The sequence below is a fragment of the Micrasema longulum genome, unplaced genomic scaffold, assembly GCF_059751315.1.
Source record: "Micrasema longulum isolate JH-2025_06_02 unplaced genomic scaffold, ASM5975131v1 h1tg001365l, whole genome shotgun sequence".
NCBI lineage: Eukaryota > Metazoa > Arthropoda > Insecta > Trichoptera > Brachycentridae > Micrasema > Micrasema longulum.
The window spans coordinates 171,292-190,056 of record NW_028278551.1 but is presented as its reverse complement, the minus strand read 5'-3'; the positions used below and the strand labels follow the sequence as shown (position 1 = coordinate 190,056).

At 32.1% G+C, this 18,765-nt stretch overlaps 1 long non-coding RNA gene across 2 annotated transcripts in view; it reads left to right on the top strand.

The window, feature by feature from the left end:
* LOC148275669 (uncharacterized) overlaps window positions 1-18,765 on the top strand; it is a 181,936-nt gene that overhangs the window by 31,525 nt on the left and 131,646 nt on the right. Inside the window, exon 2 of one of the 2 annotated variants that reach the window (XR_015823964.1) lies at window positions 3,816-4,049. The exons of the other annotated variant lie outside the window; for it this stretch is intronic. This is a non-coding gene — a long non-coding RNA (uncharacterized LOC148275669). The remainder of the gene's footprint in view (window positions 1-3,815; window positions 4,050-18,765) is intronic. 2 annotated transcript variants of the gene reach the window in all.

The following is an 18,765-nucleotide window of genomic DNA, read 5'->3' as shown; positions in this document are numbered from 1 at the left end:
CAATGATAGGTCATAGCCCTGTTGATACGTAGATTTTCATATTCCCTTCTCAAAAATGTTTTCCGTTTTTGTTGCAATAATTGTTACTTTGCAGTTTTTTTGCGAGGAAATTTTTTTATCTAATAATAACATGTGTTTTTTTTAACATGGGGAAATTCTTAAAAAATGCTTCGACGTCCTATTATAAAAAACTCGATTGACTGTTGGTATTTTAACCATAAGTGTATATTTTTATCACCCACGCACTTTTATTATAATTATCTGGTTCGAGTAATCGTATTCAATGAATCGTAAGTCTTGTCACGATTTCATTAAATAGCAGGGTGTCCTTTTTGTAACAGGACTACTTAACATTATACCTTTGTATTTTAGTTATTCCTACTTTGGATCCCGCGATCTGATGACATGTTTAAATGTATATTTTTAAATTCCTATTTTGTCGTTCCGTGATATACTTCTTATGGATCCTTAATCGCTTCATTCCAATCATTTCATATCAATCAAATTGAATTATTATGCTAATGATGTTGATACCCCGATACAATGGAGCATTACATTTTATGTGTCCTTTTTCGTGTAGTTGCGAGTACTTAAAAACAGCGTTTACTCTTCATATGCCAGGAAGAAAAGATATAATTACCAGACATAATGAAACTTTGGTTAAGAAAATTTATTGAAAAAACATTTATCAAAACGTGATATCATTCAGGAAGATTCGAACAACAATATTAAAATTCCTTATTTTGTTCGAAGCTGGTTTGCTATGGGATTTTATTGGCAATCACCGCAGGATTTCTTAATTTCCATTACAAGAATTGAAGCTTTTTGATTTATTGATATTCGTATTTCAATAACATAATTATTCAATTATAATCATGTTGGTTTTTTATCAGTATTAAAATTATTAAAATTTTTATGTTTCAAATTATGCCTCCATTTGTCATACTATATATTATACAAATAAATAATTTATGACAAGTGAACAAACGAAATGATTTAAAAAAGAATGTCATGTTGTACCACACTCTCAAGAGTAATAATTTGCTACCCGCTTATAGAGACGCTATTTCGCTCATTTTTGGTTTAACAGCAAACGTGTAACGGGCGGTTTAGGTTTGCGCTTGCTATTCTCGACCTAAGTACCTAACGCCCGTTGTATTGCTGTAAACTGCAGCTACCTTCGTGATTTATAATCATAGAATGGTTTTGTTCCGTATAGGCGGCTTTGTAAGCGGGTGGTATATTATTTCTCTCGGACCGCACTCAGTATAGTTAGTATAGTCATCAATCAAAACATAGAGATTTGCCAACTTCACTTTTCATAATAACCACATAAAAAAATAATTTGTTGTTAATTTAAAATAATCAATTTTTTATTTTTATTTATCAGCGTTGTAGAATTTAATAGTAGAATCAACTGCTAAGTATCTGAATCTAGAAATCGTTTTAAAGTTCAAATCGAATTTTGAAATTAATTATGTTAGTTCAAATATAAAAAAATAGTGTTTTAATCCACTTAATATTTATTTGATTTCCGACTGGTTTTGAAGCTAAACAAGCTTCCTTATCAAGGTATAAAAATATACCGTATAAAAATCGATAAATAAAATTTTAAAAATAATTAAATTAACAATATTTCCTATTGTCTGCAATTTTTAAGCAAATTGTGGAATTTCAACCCCTTTTACCCTTCACTTCATGCTTCCACAAACACAAAATACTACTTAACATAAAAATTTGACTTATTACCTCAATAATATGTATTAGCTTTAGTATTTAGTGGATATTGTTTAAATGATCAAACAGCATAATATTAATGACTAAATTGTACCTTGATAAGGAAGTTTGTGTAGCTTTGAAACCGTTCGGTAATTAAATAAATAGTAAGTGGTTAAAAACAAAGTGTTTTAAATTTAATTATAATGTAATAAATAACCACTAAGTGCTTCAAATATAAATTTCATTAAAAATTGTTGGATCTATTTTATCAATAATAAATATCAATCAAAGCCATTAATGTCGTCATCGGCGGAATTAAAGCAATTAATTACCAATTATAAAGGTTCTCCATTATCGACAGAAGCACCAGTTCAGTGACTACGGAGCGTCACTTAGTCTGTCTCTGCAAACTTGTTTTAATTACCGACATATTCTGTTGTAACATTTGCATGCATGCTGATATTTCTTCCATGCATTATAAAGCCTTCAGGGCCAATGTCACATTACATGCTTAATGGTTCGTAATTGGCTCGTTTATATTTTCGCTACGAATTTGTTATTTGTTTTTCATTTATTTTTTAAATATTATTTTTTTTATCTACGACCTTGTACTTCCGCGATCTATCAACATCGCATTGTAGAACAGGTCACATAGTAATGAAATTTTCTAATTTATTTACAAAAAAATGAAAATATGCATCACAAAATATAAATCTACTCTAGAAATAAAATTCATCAAAAAGATACGGAAAAGCGAAAATATTTTTTTGTTTGTTTTTTCATTTCACTAGTTAAACAATAGACAGAGGTTGTTTGTTTTACGCACCGACAAGCTGGAACATCCTGTGTTTAAGGCAGTATTATTTATTCTTCTTTTTATTTGAAAAAATTACAGCAAATTTATAAACAATTCATACTATAATATGGTGTATAAGTCCAATTAAAGTTTTTCACGACTATATAATGTACATAATACTTTTCGTTGACATACTAATGAACAGATAAAAAAAATGTTTACGAGTAAATAATAATATTTAAATAATTTCATACGAGATAGTTAAATTAAATCATGATGATTCGTTCGCAAAGCGTTAGGGGGGATAAAAAATATAAGAAAATATTAGGATAAAATAGGAAAAAAAGGGATTCTGTTGAGGAGATTACCTTTAAAATGCCTATAAAGAATAAAGACAGGAGAATAACGTGATATTTATACATATTAATTAAAGTAGTTCTAATATATTTTTTTAATGATAAAGTTTTGAATCAAATATATCAAGGCAGGAACAAATTTTGTTATATTCTGTGAGGCTCCGGTTAATGGAGAAATTTTGAGCGAAGTTATTGGATGGTACCGGATTGTAAAAAAGTCAGACTTGTCTCGTAAATCTGGTAGGGCAGTTCAGATTGATGTTTTCCAAGAGTTAAGTACTTTCAATTATAATATTCAAGATCTTGAATAAGAAGCACAAGTCAGAAACAGTTCTTCGTTTTGTGAGAGAAGTCAGATTATAGAAAGAGGAAGAGTCATCATACGAATCGAATGTAACACGTGGTTTACGGTCGAGAACTTTCGAGAATTTATTTTGGATTCGATCTAATTGATTCATCTAGGTAAGATTCCAGACTACATCGACAGAACCAAATTCAAGGTGGCTTCGAACGTATAATATTATATTACAATATTAAAAGGTTCATTTTTTTCATCGCTCCGATCCCAAATAAAAACATTTCACGCACCGCCCTTGATACGAATAATACAGTTTTCATTATTTCATATTGATTCTGCATTTTTCCATCTCATAAAATTAAATCAAAGTACTCGCAGCTCGCAGATGACAGCATTGGACGCGGAAATACTGTTCGAAATAATATATATGTATGTCGGAAAGAACTTCAAACAAATTTGTTTATATCGTTCGTTTTATAATATGTTTATTTAAAATTAAATAGTGCCTTGACCCACATTTTTTCCCTGATCATTGGATAATTTTACGATTTTAAATTCAGTATTGGTTACAATTTTTTTTTCTCAAATTCATGGTGGAAAATTACGAGCAAAAGACATGATTCCAACCCTTATTTTTTATTTTCAGGTGTTTCGCGTGAATATTTCAACAACCTTAAAAACCGTTCTTCGTCGATTAGACTCTAGTGTGTTTCATGCATAAATTACATCAAATAGTGAATTCATTGTGACAATGAAGATCAGTATTTCAAGATATTTCCGACTTGACTGTTTAGTTGTGAATAAGATTGATTAATAAAGTGTTGTTCTAATACCAGCCAAATGTATCTCGTAGATAAATTAACCAGCAATCTCCGTTTTGGTAAGTGTTTCGATGTTTTTGTCATCAAGAATCATCAATCATCATTTAATTCATAACCCTCTTCATTGATTCACAACTTACAACTGTATTAATGGTGCATTGTTTAACATCTCTTTTCTCCGAATTCTTAAACTATGTATCGTTTCAATCCTCATCATAATTATGTTCACCAAAATGGTTTGATTTCTACAGGATTGGAAAGCATTATATGTTTTAAAACACTCGATTTGTCTTACGATAATTTTTAAATTTATAAATTTTTAAAGGAATAACCCGTTTAACCTCTTTTTTAGATACTTGTCAGCAGGTGGGAAATAAGATATGGAAAGAATTTGAGAAAAAATCTTTCTTGGATTTATTTTTTGCAACTGGCGGGAATCGAACCCGCGACGCTAGTTTCACAGTTAGTTGTATTACCAACTGCGCCACGGCGCCTGCCATTATTAACATTTAAAGCATTAACTTTGTGGTCAATAATGTTACTTTATGTTATTAAATATTTGTATATAACCACTTTCCGAATTCTCTATGTCTACCGGTTTCGAAACGTTCCCGTCTCTTCGTCGAACTGGCGATATTGTGGTTCGTGTATAGTGGGTTTTGCATGTTGGTTTTATTGGTGTCCTGACGAAGAGACGGATACGTCTCAAAACTGGTAGACACAGAAAAATCAGTATGTGGTTATACACAAATATTTAACAACATTTAGTAAAATGTTTGAACAGTTTGATTATCCTAGTTAACGAATCTTATTTCGAATATCACTTTTCCGTTAATCATAATCTAATTTTTATTATTATGTTGTTAAATCATATTATGTTCTTTTAGTTATTGCATCATCGACTAAGTTTTGTGCGCGTTACGTTATTATTTAAATTAAATGTCGACGAAAAGCTTCACTCGCAATGACGTATAAATGCATATATAGACGCGTTGCAAGCGCGTAGATGGCATTTGAATTCGTGGCTAGTTGCCTCCCTTGCTTTCATCCTCTAACAGACGATCGATGTAATCAGACATGACGCTACGCAGAATAATGCTGCCGCATGTAATGAGAAAATTATTCAAATAACTGCAACTGTAGAAAACCGTTCAGCTAAATTGAGCCATATTGTGTAAGGATCGGGGGAGAGGTTTCGGCTGTGGCCTGTTTCAGGAGCCTCTCCGCATTTGCTCTAGTGACGAGGAAACCACAGAAAATTCGTCAGGAGAAGGCGGACTGTTGTAATTCGTCAACAGATCTTCCGATCCACTTAAAGAGTGTTCGGCGTTTGGTGTCTTGCTATCATTGATACCTTTTATTGCCTTTACTATATCTATCATGTATAATGTTACCTCCCTTGACAAGTCCTTATGACTAATTACCACATGAACATCGTGCAAATCCTCATTTAGATTTCTGCATCGCGCTTCCTGTTGCATCCTCTGCAGACTAAAAAAGGGGCAATGCATCAATAGATGGGAGACATCTTGGAGAGTAACATCATCGCATGGGCAAGTGTTGATCTCAGATATCTTAAATCTGTGTAAATAGCTCATAAATCCGCCATGTTCTGTCAGGATTTGTGTAAGTTCGTGTCCTGTACGCTGCAGTTTCCTGAATTCAAAAGCATGGTAAATATATGGAAAAACATTATTGTTACCTTTGCTGTGGGCTCTGCTAAAAAACGATCGTGCCAGAGCTGTAAAGTTCTGCTTCTTATTTTTCTCTTAGCAAAACTGCTCAGGAACTGTTTTTTTGAGAGTTGCTTCCCGAGCCTTTTCATCAGCTCTTTTATTGCCAATTATTCCGCAGTGTCAGTGGCCACCGTGTTGAGCCGACTTGAGATGGAGCTAATATCAAAACGCGTATATTTTGTATACATCACAACAACAACAACAAACCATCACGCCGTTTCCCCGTAGGGGTAGGCAGCGAGGATAGAACGCCATAACACTCTATCTTGACATACAGACCTCACTTCCTCTACATTCATACATCTTCTCATGCACGCACGCCGATTATTCCTACTTTTGACATGTCCATCTTCAAGTATTTGATGGAGTTGATCGTGCCATGTCTTTCTCGGTCTTCCTTGTTTTCTGCATCCGTCAACATTTGCATCGTAGATCCTTTTAGCCATTCTTTCGCTGTCCATTCGCTCTACATGTCCAAACCAAACCTGTATACATCAGTGGTCATATTATATAGGGAAAGCCCAGACAAAGCGGATGGGTTAAGGGAAATATTAAATTAATTGTGAAAGACTTACATTCTATCAAAACTAATAGCTGTGTTTCCTCAACTAAAAATTATAGTATTTTTTTCCAAAGTCTATATTATTCTCTTTGCTCACCCGGGATATTAGAAACCCACCAAACAGAACTGATGACGTCACGCGCAGAGTAATTTCAAAATTACAAAAATTTGTTAAATCTTAGCGATGATAATCCGATTCATATTTTTTTTTTTTTTTGTTTAGTTTGATAATCTGATAAAAAAAATCTTATAATCCTCATTGGCATACCTCATTAATATGGCATTTAGTTAGCAAGCTTATATTTTCTCCACTAGGGTATTTTCACAAGTCAGAAATAACGTTAAAAATATAATGTGTAGGTATTTAGAACAGATTTTTACGACTCTTAAACGAAATAACTATCAATTTATAAATATCGACTCTTATGATATAACTAATAATTTTAAAGCGTCTCGCAGTTGGTATCACGTCATTTTGACGTCACGCGTTATGACTACCGACTGCGCTCCTATTAAACATTGCGTACAAGTTTGGCGCCAAAGGGTCATACGTGCCGGTTGTCCCACAGGACGCGAAACGTCTCGTTTTCGGGTAATTCAAAATATGCATGTTTTTAACCTTCGTAGAAAAATTATCCGACGTCGCACGAATAAAATATTAATACCATCGTAATTTTTGCTTTTTTAAAAATAAAAATAATCAAAAAAGTTGAAAAGACTCGATCATGTCCAATACCTCACCATTTGTTATGCGGTCTCTCCAAAATATTCCTTGCACTAAAACCGCAGCTATTGTGATTTTATTTATATATTGTAGTATTTATAATCTTCAACTTGTGTGGTGTAATAATGATCGATTGTTATAATTTTGTGTTCTGACATTCAATACAAAAACCTTTATCTTTTTTCAAGGTAATTTGTCTGATAATGAATGGTACTGACATTTTTTATCGAACATACTCAAACTACGAATTATTACATAAGATAACAATCCGTTACTAAATTAGGACACAGCATACCTTTGCTCTATTTTGTTCTATGACATAACAATTGGATGCATTAATTCACGCATTGTGTTTTGTTGATTCGATATTATCTTTAAATGTTTTTTTAATATGCTCAATTCAGAGATAACATCAAGGCTTTGTCTACTCATATAAAGTTTTTTTTTTAGAAAATCATTGTTCTTTTCAATAATCTTAATTTAGTTTTTTTCATTTTTTTTAATTTATTTTTCAAAAATATTTACAAATTGTCTTAAATTAAAATCCTGCTGAGTCGCATACATACAACTTGTCAGCAGGTTCTTATAAACTGCTTCGATTATTCATACTTAACTTACATTATACTTAACAACATTATTTGTCAGTGTGTAATAAGTTTATGTTCCTTTAATTATGTTTATTTTATTATAATATCAAAATTTTGAATTGGTCAACTATATTATGAAAATCCCTCTCCTCCACTCCTCCACTCGATTTCCTCATCCCTTAACCTTCTTACGAGCTCTTTTTTTTTTCTCATGTCTTATATAATAATATTATTTTTCTCTTTACTGTGTAACATGTTCTCTCATTAAATTTCTGAAAAACTTTAACTGGATGTATGTACTATTTTTTATATTTTGTATTAATTTATAACAACTGTTGTTTTTCCTTAATAAATAAAAAAAAAATTAAGATTAAAAATAATTTTACATTAAAAATATTACATATAACATACCTTTTACATTATCAAAAATTAAAAACTATCACTAATACAAAAAACGTTTTTCTATTAACCGTAATTTGAGCAAACGTCTCACTTCTGTATTTAACTTAGTATTTTTAATATTGTTTGGTAACATGTTAAATATTTTAGGTATACTGTATTGCCGTGTCCTTTTGCCATTTTTAATGCAATATCTAGTAACAGCTTGCCCTTCCATACTAGTAAACCTGGTGTTGTAATCATGAACCAACTTGTGATTATACTCGGAGTGCGATGCATGCTGACAAATTAATTTGTACCAAAGTAGAGCCCTAACAGATAATTTATTTACAAATTTATATATCAATGATATTGAAATATTGTGTCTCTGGCGGCATACATCTTTATGTAGTGGCAATTTGATTACAGAATTTTGCAAAGTTTGAATAATATAAATATTAGTTTCACTTTATAACCCCCAGGAAGTTATAGCGTATCGTACAATTGATTCAGAAAGAGATAAATAAATAATTCGTAAAGTATGAACAGGGACATAATATTTTAATATAAACATTCTATTACTTATTGCTTTTAATCGCTTACACAATTTTCTCATACGTACAGCCCATTTAAAATTACAATCTATAGTTAAACATAAATAAACATACTGCTCAATATTTTCACACATGCACGGTTGCATAATATCACTATTGATACATGCATAGTTATGTGATAAAATTGACGGTGTTGTGTGAGTTTTAGACGTGTTGTGTGAGAAAGACGTTTGATAATATGATTCAGTTTTATTAAAACTTTTTATAGGATTTAATTATAAAGCATTTTGAAATATGCATTATTTTCGATGACCGTTACAGAAAATAACTTATGGTTGATCGTTTCCGTCTCTCGTCCTTTCCCTCGTGACTTGGGATGGTGGCTGCACTTGATCATTATTTTTGTGGTCTGCCTCCAGGTATTCCTACTCTGGGCAGAGCGAAGAGCATCAGTCACTGAATACTCCAGCGTAGATTTGATTTAGTCGCTCCACCGGGTAGCTGAGCGACCTCTGGATCTTCTTTCCTCCACTCCGCCCATTACAACAAGCCTTTGGCAGGTTCTCTCCTGGAGAGGTGTCCAAAATATTATAGGATTCACCTGAAAAATATAGTTGACAGCCGATCCCCAATATTTCATACTTTTAATATGGACACATTTGTACACATCGCCTCTCCATGAAATCCGGATCATTCTTCTCCAACACCACATTTCGAACGCCTCAATTTTTTTTTTCTCTTACTGAAATTTTTTTAACGGGTCTTTTACATTTTAAACACACAACCACTATCATAATTCTTTTATCCCCACCTAGTGTTGCATAGGGCACCACATTGGTACACTTATCGCTTCGTAACTCAACTCAGGCAAGACAAACAGTCTTACGCTACCAGGGATAGTATTATGAATCTTTTCGCAGGGGTAGAGAGTGGTTAATTTGTTTTTTTTTTACGCAACTGTACTTAGCCACACTGATGATTAAACATCCAATAAATACGAACATGTGAAACCAAACATGATGGTTTTCATTTAGAACATTATTGCTATATCAATTAAGCACTACCCAAAATACTTAATTAGGTGGACATGACTTAACTGTATTACTTTTTTGTCGTTTTGTCGCACTCTTATACATCATTGAACGTTAATTCATCAGTTTGGCAATATATGAAGCAGAATATAGACGCATGCAAAAAATAAAAATCCCCAAATTAACCACTCTCTTAGAAGTAGAGAAGATTTAGAATACCACTCCAGTAACCATGAAATTAAGCGGCGTAAGAACACCTTATTTTATGTCAACCGTGCCAGGAGTTGAAAACGAAAAATCTTGCATGCTGGAAAAACGCTCTAAACACTAGACGACAAGGCGGATAATTTAAATTCCAATTTTCATTTGAAACACAACCGAGTACTTTAAAATGCACGCTATTTTGCATTATTTATAAACCTTCTGAATGTATTTTATTGCAGTACGCATGTACCAAAGGTAAGAAGTATCGAAACCCTATTGGGAACGCCTACGCCTGCGTTGGGATTCCTTTCCTTTCTCAGTACTTGGTACCCAATGTACGAGCTCCATAACACATATTACCATCACAATGGAGTTTATTGCCGACATCTTGCGCTAAATGCTGACACATGACAACCACGGGAGGCTTCTCACGCCATCACACTCTAAATAATGGCAGCAATATAGTTTTATTCGTGTTACGGACGACGCAATGAATATGAAATAATCTTGAAATGCACAGAAATGCAAGTATTTCATGATTTGTTCCATTTTTTTATGCTTACGTCTTTGAATTGTTCTTTATATACAAGCCATTTTGTCAATATTTCCATAATTACATTTTTTTATTTAAGTTCAAAGCGTTTGTTTTTTTCTTATATTTAATAGAATAAGTGGTTAGGGCGTTTGCCTAACATGCAAGAGGTCTCGGGTTCCATACCCGATACGGTTGACAAGAAATATTTATTTACAGCTCTTTTGAGGTTATATTCATGAAAATGACTTTTTGTGATATTGGAACTTTAAAACTTGAATAAAACTTTTTTTGATATTATATTTTTTTAAATTTTATTCGTTTTAAAAAATTATTTTCATGTGCCAATTTGTTTTTTTGCTCATACTGATCATCGTGGTTTCGGATGTAACAGGGTTTAATGAATACCCTGTATTACTAATAATAAAACTTACTCTTTTTTATTATTAATTATGTTAATAATTGCGACTTTGGCGTATTAATAATAAATAAACACTTGTGTCGGCCTCGTGGTGTAGTGTTCAGCGCATTTGCCTACCATGCAAGAGGTCTCAGGTTCGATTCCTTACTTGGTTGATATGAAATATTTATTTAAAGAGGTGTTTTTACACAATTATATTTTATAGTTCCTGGCACCCGAAACGTAAGACTGATCAACCTACCTTCGTGGAACAAAAATGATCAAGAAACGTTGCGATTTGTAAACCAATGCAGTACCCTATGCACCATTAGGTGCGAGATGGAAATGATTATGATAAAACATTCACCTTTGTAATAATACTTACACTTTTGAAACATTACTAATAGTAAAACCTTCGCCTTTTTTCCTTCTACTCAAGTAAAGTCGAGTTGAAAAAAAAACAATTGTTCTTCTTTGTCAGTTTAAACATCTATTTTACTAAACCCATAATGTATGAGTAAGTTGAAGTGGTTCGAAAACGACTTGCGTAGGGACGATTAAAAAACCCATATTGGGTACAGAGCGTTCGAATAATTACTAAGCCTATATTAATGTGCCTGTCGGTGAACCAAGTAAACATACAAATTTTGTTTGTGTTAGTAGGCACACTAGACTACATATTTTATTTGAAAACATTCCATCACGCACATATATAAGCAAAGGTTTATTAAATATTTGAATGGACTGTAACACGGATTCCTACATCTTCTGACTTATAAAAGAAGATACCGAAAAGATTCAATAACGTTATAGAAAAAATAAACAATAGGAGATGCGTCAATCAAGTTTTGTACCTGTGAATAATTTTTAGCTCTTCAGGTAAACAATTATGAGTTTTTGTTCGATGTTAAAATGCAGGTAGAAGCCCGTTTTTTGTGCAAGCTTCATCTTTTCCTGCAAGAAAGGTTTATTTTTAAAATAAGACATTTTGAGGCATCCGCCATATTTGTTAAATAGTTTATTATAATAACACTTTTGACAAACCTGATAAATTGTTAATGAATAAATAATCGGATTAAAACTAAACGGTATCATAAATTATACAAATATTATCCACATAATAATATGACGTTGCTACCTCTAATTGAGTATGATGCTCATGTTGCATAACATTTTTTTTTTAATAAGATCCCATGTCGGTACGTATATTGTGTTGGATTTTACTTGACTTATTTTCCTGCAGTAAGATTTTTTCGTTAAATTTTAAACAATTGTTTGGACAATATGTACAAGGCATTTGCAGGCCTTTTGATCCGTCAGTTACTGAACTGATCACTCAAATCAGCTAAACACATGCCGTATGCCCAGTAAGACCTAGTCTTTTATATCTACTCTCCATTTCTGTTTATTTTTTATTTTTTTGTAAAGATTAACGTAGTCAGAAATCGAATTCCTCACCTTCCAAACCTCATCATCATCACAATACTCTTTTTGCGCCCAAAGGTGCAAAGGGCACTGCATTTGTGCATCAACAGCATTGTATCTTGATCATTTTTGTCACTCACTTCTGGTGCCAATCCGGAGACTGAAATGCTAGTGTAAAAACACATTTTCAAATCAATGTTTTATGTTAGCCACGTCGGGAATCGAACCCGAGATAATGTCTGATCTGTAAGCAAACGAGCTGACCGTTAGACCACGAGACGGACCAATAAATAATAAAATAGATCGCTAAAAAGTACCTGAGAATAAAAAATATATATGGGCGCCCGATATTAACAATTCATAATTTTTAATTACTCTTACAAATTTTCTTCATTTTTAATATTATTTCCATTTGTAAATACTCTACAAACTACAAACTTTAAAATATCTTTTTTTCACTAAAATTTTAATTTTTAAACAACTTTCATGTATGTTTTTCTTTTTCCTTCTCTTTTTTATACTTTCATAATTAACCTTACATATAATTGCTTTATAATATGGAAACTTCACTGGTCCATTATAAGTATGTCTAATTGTGTAAAATATTAAACTTTGTAACTGTACTGTATGTTTCCTGAATAAAAAAAAATTAAAAAAATAAATATATAAAAAAAAATCACTTTCGAATGAAAAGTGCAATAATATTGAATGCGTTAGGTTGTCATGTTTTTTGTTAATGACTCAAAACTTTTCTGAAGTTTTACACGTAAAATTTGCATCCAGTGCGTTTTTTAATTAGATCATATTTCAAGGCATTCTCAGTATGCATGTGCAATCCAAGCATTTCATTTAATTTGTTTTGTCAGCACCACGCAATTCTTTCTTACATATTACGCTTTACATTTTTAAATAATTAATTAAAGAACCTATCTATCATTATCTAAATTCAGAGCACCTGCGTCGTATTACATTATATAACATTCCCACGTAAAATAATTAAATGACGCGTTAGAATATTAGACAGGTAGCTTACTTTAAATTTTGAAGGATTGGTTTATTCAATTTGTAGAGCGATCAAATAATATTTTTTCAAACTTTTGCACTAAGTACGCACATACGGGTTTGTCTCTACCCAGCCATTTCTTCCAACTAACCAAATTGTCGACAGTAAATGATTCATGTGTAACAGCTATAAATCAATTTAATTTTTGCAAAAAACAACAAATTGTAATATAGAGGGGATTTGTGGAAAACAAGTTTAGGAGAGTGGTTGTAGAAAGTAAAATACATATAAATATATGTCACAGGAAAGAGATTAAAGGAGAAAGGATATAAATATCGATGGCTGAGAAATGGTTGAGGTTCTAAAAAAGGTAACACTTCAGTTGTTTATTGAACACTCATAATAATGATGCAACTTTTATATTTCGTAGTAAATCGTTTCATGGTCTTGAAAACCGAACTGTATATTGTCTGTGAAAAATTCTCAAAATTTTCAATAACCCATAAATTCAAGCATTGTAAAATATTAAACAGATATATTGTCTCCAATTTCTAAAATATGGTGTAAATCGTCAGCACTTGTTCCCTCAAAACTCAAACCATCATATTATTCAAAGAAAAAATCAAGTGTTGCAGATTCAATTTTGTCCTTGCCCCTAAATTGTATAACTTCTACTTAAAAGACACAACGGAAAATTATAATTTACGCCTCTCTTCTCCTAATAATTTATTTATAAACTGGGTCAAAAATAGTATAAATGTCAATGTTTTCTTTTTTAGATCAACTTTTAATTTGTTTTCGTATTTTTCCTAACAAATTACAACAGGGATGGAGAACATTTTAGAGAAGGGAACGTGTAAGTCTAGGCATTTACGGGGCTTATGACCTGTCATTGGCTGGTTTAAGTGGCCACTTTACACACTGTGTAACATTCACCATTTTGACTATGTTTGAGCGTCCATATTTCTTCAATTCTTCCATTTGTTGATTTTAGTGAAGTTAAAGAGCTGAAACCTTTATTGTTGTGAAGAGATTCATCTGACTGAATTATTTCACATACTAGGCAACGCCTGAAAACAATTTTTCAATTTTTTAACTTCTTCTTGGACCAGCCAATGACAGGTCATAAGCCCTGTAAATGCCTAGACTTCTATATACCCTTATTTTAGGTATTCTCCATCCCTGTTGTAATTTGTTAATCTAAATGACTCCCAAGGGGGTGAAATCCAGTCTTTTGTCTACGAACATTTGGACAAACTCAAATATTGGAATAAATTAATGATTATATCTATTTTGAGTTACTTTTTCCTTCTGAAAACATCCTCAAATCCATCTCTCCGCGTTCTCGAATTAAATATCAAGCGCAATAGCTGCAACACGACCTGCCGGCATTTAATGGAATTTCTGCCCCAGGCGATGGCGATCCTTCCTCGTTCTCCAAACTCGGAAAGCATCCGATAAGTTCTATCGGCGGACTTATCTACAACAGCGCACATGCGCCCCATTCTAAGAACCAGCTTAGTGGATCGTAGGCTTTATGTCAGGTTCAAAAATAATTCCCAGAAAAAGAGCAATAAGGAAGAAATTTAGAAAAACTAGTCAAATTATTATTTTATTCTGTGTTAAAATCACCAAAATACTTTTTGATGCTGTTCGATTGGTTTTAATTATTTTCATTTAGTCTCGCTTCGGTTTTAGAAATCGGTCATTTAAAAACAAAATAATTATGAGCATAAAACACAGCAAAAAGAAGAAGAATTGATAAACAATTGAAAACCGTGTTATAAACAGGGAAAAATAGTAAAATAATTACCGACTTACTCAATCATTTTTTTTTAAATCATTGCTTTCCATCTCCCGATTACAATTTATTTCAGTCTAATAAGCATTATCGATATGCTCCATGATTAATCCTGTGTTGCTTTAAGAACGTTAATGTCATTCTAACATCAATGAAATATTTCCATTAAATGTAGATCTGCATTAATTCTTTGTTTGTGAAAACGGAGTTTGAAGTTTTATTACTAAAGCTTCAATGCAATAGCTTAATTTACATAGTTATATGCTCGGTCTGGATATACAGATGTTGAAGCAGTATTTTAATCAACTGCAGAAAATAGTTTCATAATAGAACTAGACTGATGGTGCTATTGTGACTTAAAAGCATCACCGCAGGTATATTTAACAACACAAAATAAACATTGTATTCATGGACTGGTTTTCCCAAGATCACGATTATCACCACCACCGTACCTTGACTCCTAGTAAGGTGCAAGCATGGAATTGTAATTGCAAAACCCTGGAATCGGTAATTTCTATGTTAAGAGGCGTTCGCCAAGACATCTGAAATGATCGCCCCGGGCTGCTGACCTATCCAGATGGTATTCTCGTGTAATGTCACCGTCCACTTCGTTAGTTCTACTTTCTGCGGACTTGTCTACCTGAGACGAATCGTTCCATCAGCCTGACGCGATCCATTCGCGATAACCGTTCATCTTGAGCACGAAACGCGATTTATAATTACAAGTTGCCGGAGTTATTTTGCTCCTTTATGTGTCAGACCGAATGGCTACCAAAACGCTTTCTGGCAATCTTATCTATTCGTTTATTCACGTTATCGAATTTTTCGTACCTGAATATAGTATTTTGGGAACTTTTGAGCCAATTCATTTCTTGATATCAAAAAGAAAATTTGCTCAGTCTACGACTTAAGTAAAAATATACTAAACAAATATCTGTTATCTTATTAGTACATTTTCTTATCGACTATCCATGTTCAATCACCTTTATGATTAATGTTGATTTAATTTATTTTTAACTGAATTTTATTTCCGCTTGTTCGCAATCAACTTGTTCGAATGTATTACAAGATCACTTTTTTACTATGAACCTAGATGCGTTTGTCGACACCTTAAGTTGTTGATTGTCGAGGAAACTGCTTCGAAACTTGATTTTCAACCGCATTAGACTCGCTAATTGCAAGATGGACACATAGGAAACTCGGCCGTGGAAGGCATTAGCGTCACTTTGTAATGGGAGATGTTTTCAATTAAGAACTAATAGCCACTATTCTAAGGTGCAATAAGTTGTAAGCCAGAGATCTCAAGATGAATGGGAACATATGTAGCTTTACTGGATGTGTGTTAACCTCCAACCTCACCTCAAGCATTTTCTGAATTCCATTAGGCTAAATAAATGCATCTTCGAACACTTAATGTTTGAAGTGGCTGGTCACGAATCCCCTTGGCTATTTTTACACCGAACATATAAATAAGTAAACAAAATATTTCCGTAAAAATAACGTCTCTTTGTACCGTCCTAAATCTGGCTTTTGACTTAGAACTTTTATCCTATTAGTGACCATTGAAAGTTTTACCTTAAGAATCAATTTAAGTCCAACTTTTTCGTAAGTTGGGAAATTAACAGAGTTATCTTCCACTTATGTGTTTATAAATTTGTATTAACCACTTTAATTTAGAGTTATACTTCGACCGGTTGCGAGGTTACTACCTCATCGTCAGGAAATAAACTAACTTATTATTATAAAGTTTATATTTGAAGCACTAACTTTGTGGTTATTCATTATAATAAAATAATTAAACAACTTGTTGAAAATAAAATATTAAAATTAGAGAACTTAGAAATCTTAGAAATTAAAAAAGCGATTCATAATAAGAAAACAATAATTAATAACCAAATAAACAATATTTCTTTTAGTCTTCTCCTGGCTTACTTCGAAAATAAAGATATCAAATTACCACCCGTGTAAGAAAAAACCACTTGATTTATTGGGTCCACGTGTCGTATTTAGTTAACATGATAGAAATAAAATAAAAAGGAATCAATTCATTAGTTACGTAAACCTTGACAAAGAAGCTTGTTTGCTTTGAAACCGGTCGGTGAAAAATAAAAATTAGTGGTTAAAAACAAAGTTGTTTAATTATTTTATTATTAACTTATTACTACTCGCGTTGCTATTTAAATTATAAAATATTGTATGAAAGACAGAAAAATGAAAGAAAGAGAGAGAAAGAAGATAAAATGAATCATAACGGGAATATTTTTAAAAAGGGACTCTAAGTTGAATTTAATTGAATTTGATTTTATTTAATTGAATTGAATTGTGTCGAAGTATAACTTTAAATTAAAGTGGTTTACACAAATTTATGAACATATAAGTGTAAAATGTCATACCACAAAGTGAAAAATGTTTTTGATAACAGTAAGAGTTATCTTCGACTGTAAATAAAGAAAAACAGAAATTTTTGTACGAAAATAAGTATAATTGCATGAACATTTGAAGTATATATTTTTTTGTTTGATTTGGTAATGTATCCAAAATAAAACAAGTTTATTGGATTATAATTCTACTTTATTTTTCATAAAATATACAAAGGGTATATTGTGACGCGTTTCGTCTTGTTAGGACATTTTCAAACAAACTTTTTTCAAACGAGTAATTTATATATAACAATATACGTTAACAATATACGTCTGAACGGCGACAATATGACATATGATGTTCAAAACGGACTTTTTCCGTAAATTCAAAACAGTAAAATTAAGAAATTAAGTTTGATGTGTTGTGTTCGACAAGCAGACAAACGATAACACATAGCAGACGACAAACTAAATAAATGGAGTCGATTGTCGATTGCCAAAACCGGCCACGAACTTCGGTATTGGCCAATTCTAGGATCAATATCTGACTTCATACAAGGCGCGGTTGTTACTAACCTGACTCACAATTCGTTTCGGTAATATTTTTATACACCTCCATTATTTAAACATTCGAGAAATCAATCTCACTTTTTCTAACCAAATAAAACACTGACCCAGATAGGTGATCAATTTTAATTTAATTAAAAATATTACAAAACGTTCCCTTAAATTGAAATATTTTAGTAAATTATAAAAATTCTAAAAATCCTTTTGAAATAATATTTTACAATTAAATTCAGTTTGTGTCCGGGCGGATGAAGAATACAGTTTTGTTCGTGAAAAAGAACCAGAATCCTGGATGAGTGTTTTTGACTCGATGGCTGCTCTCAGGTAAAAATCCTGAATTAAGAAATCGAATGTCGAAACGTCCGCCTCGCAGTGTTGGGGTTAATCCCTTCGCCCACTATGCTTGAGGTCCCGGTTCGATTCCCGGGAAAGTTAACATTTTATTTTTTTATATTTTTATTTATTTCTCCAAGCACAAAAGTTATTCTTTTTTTTGAGAGTTACAGTGATAACGTTTATTAGATGTATAAAGTAGATATGTATAGAATTTTAAAAAAACATGCACCTTTTATGAAATTTGTTAATAAGAAAATAAAAAAAATATTTATTCAGATCTTTCTCTTACAAACTATAATTTATAATAAAAATAATGTCACCTCACATGAAATATTCGTTTTTAAATGTGGTTATCCACTGAAATTTTTAAACGTAAGATTGATCGCCATACATTCCTGTAACAGATGAATAATTAACGCCGCGTTCAATTTGACATTACAGTGCCCTTTGCACCACCAGGTGCGGATAAGGGTTTGATGATGATAATTATGAAAAAAGTTGTTTTTTTTTTAATCAATCAATCAAAATATTACATGTTTTTCTATTAAAATGATTCTGCCTTATTACTTGACTAA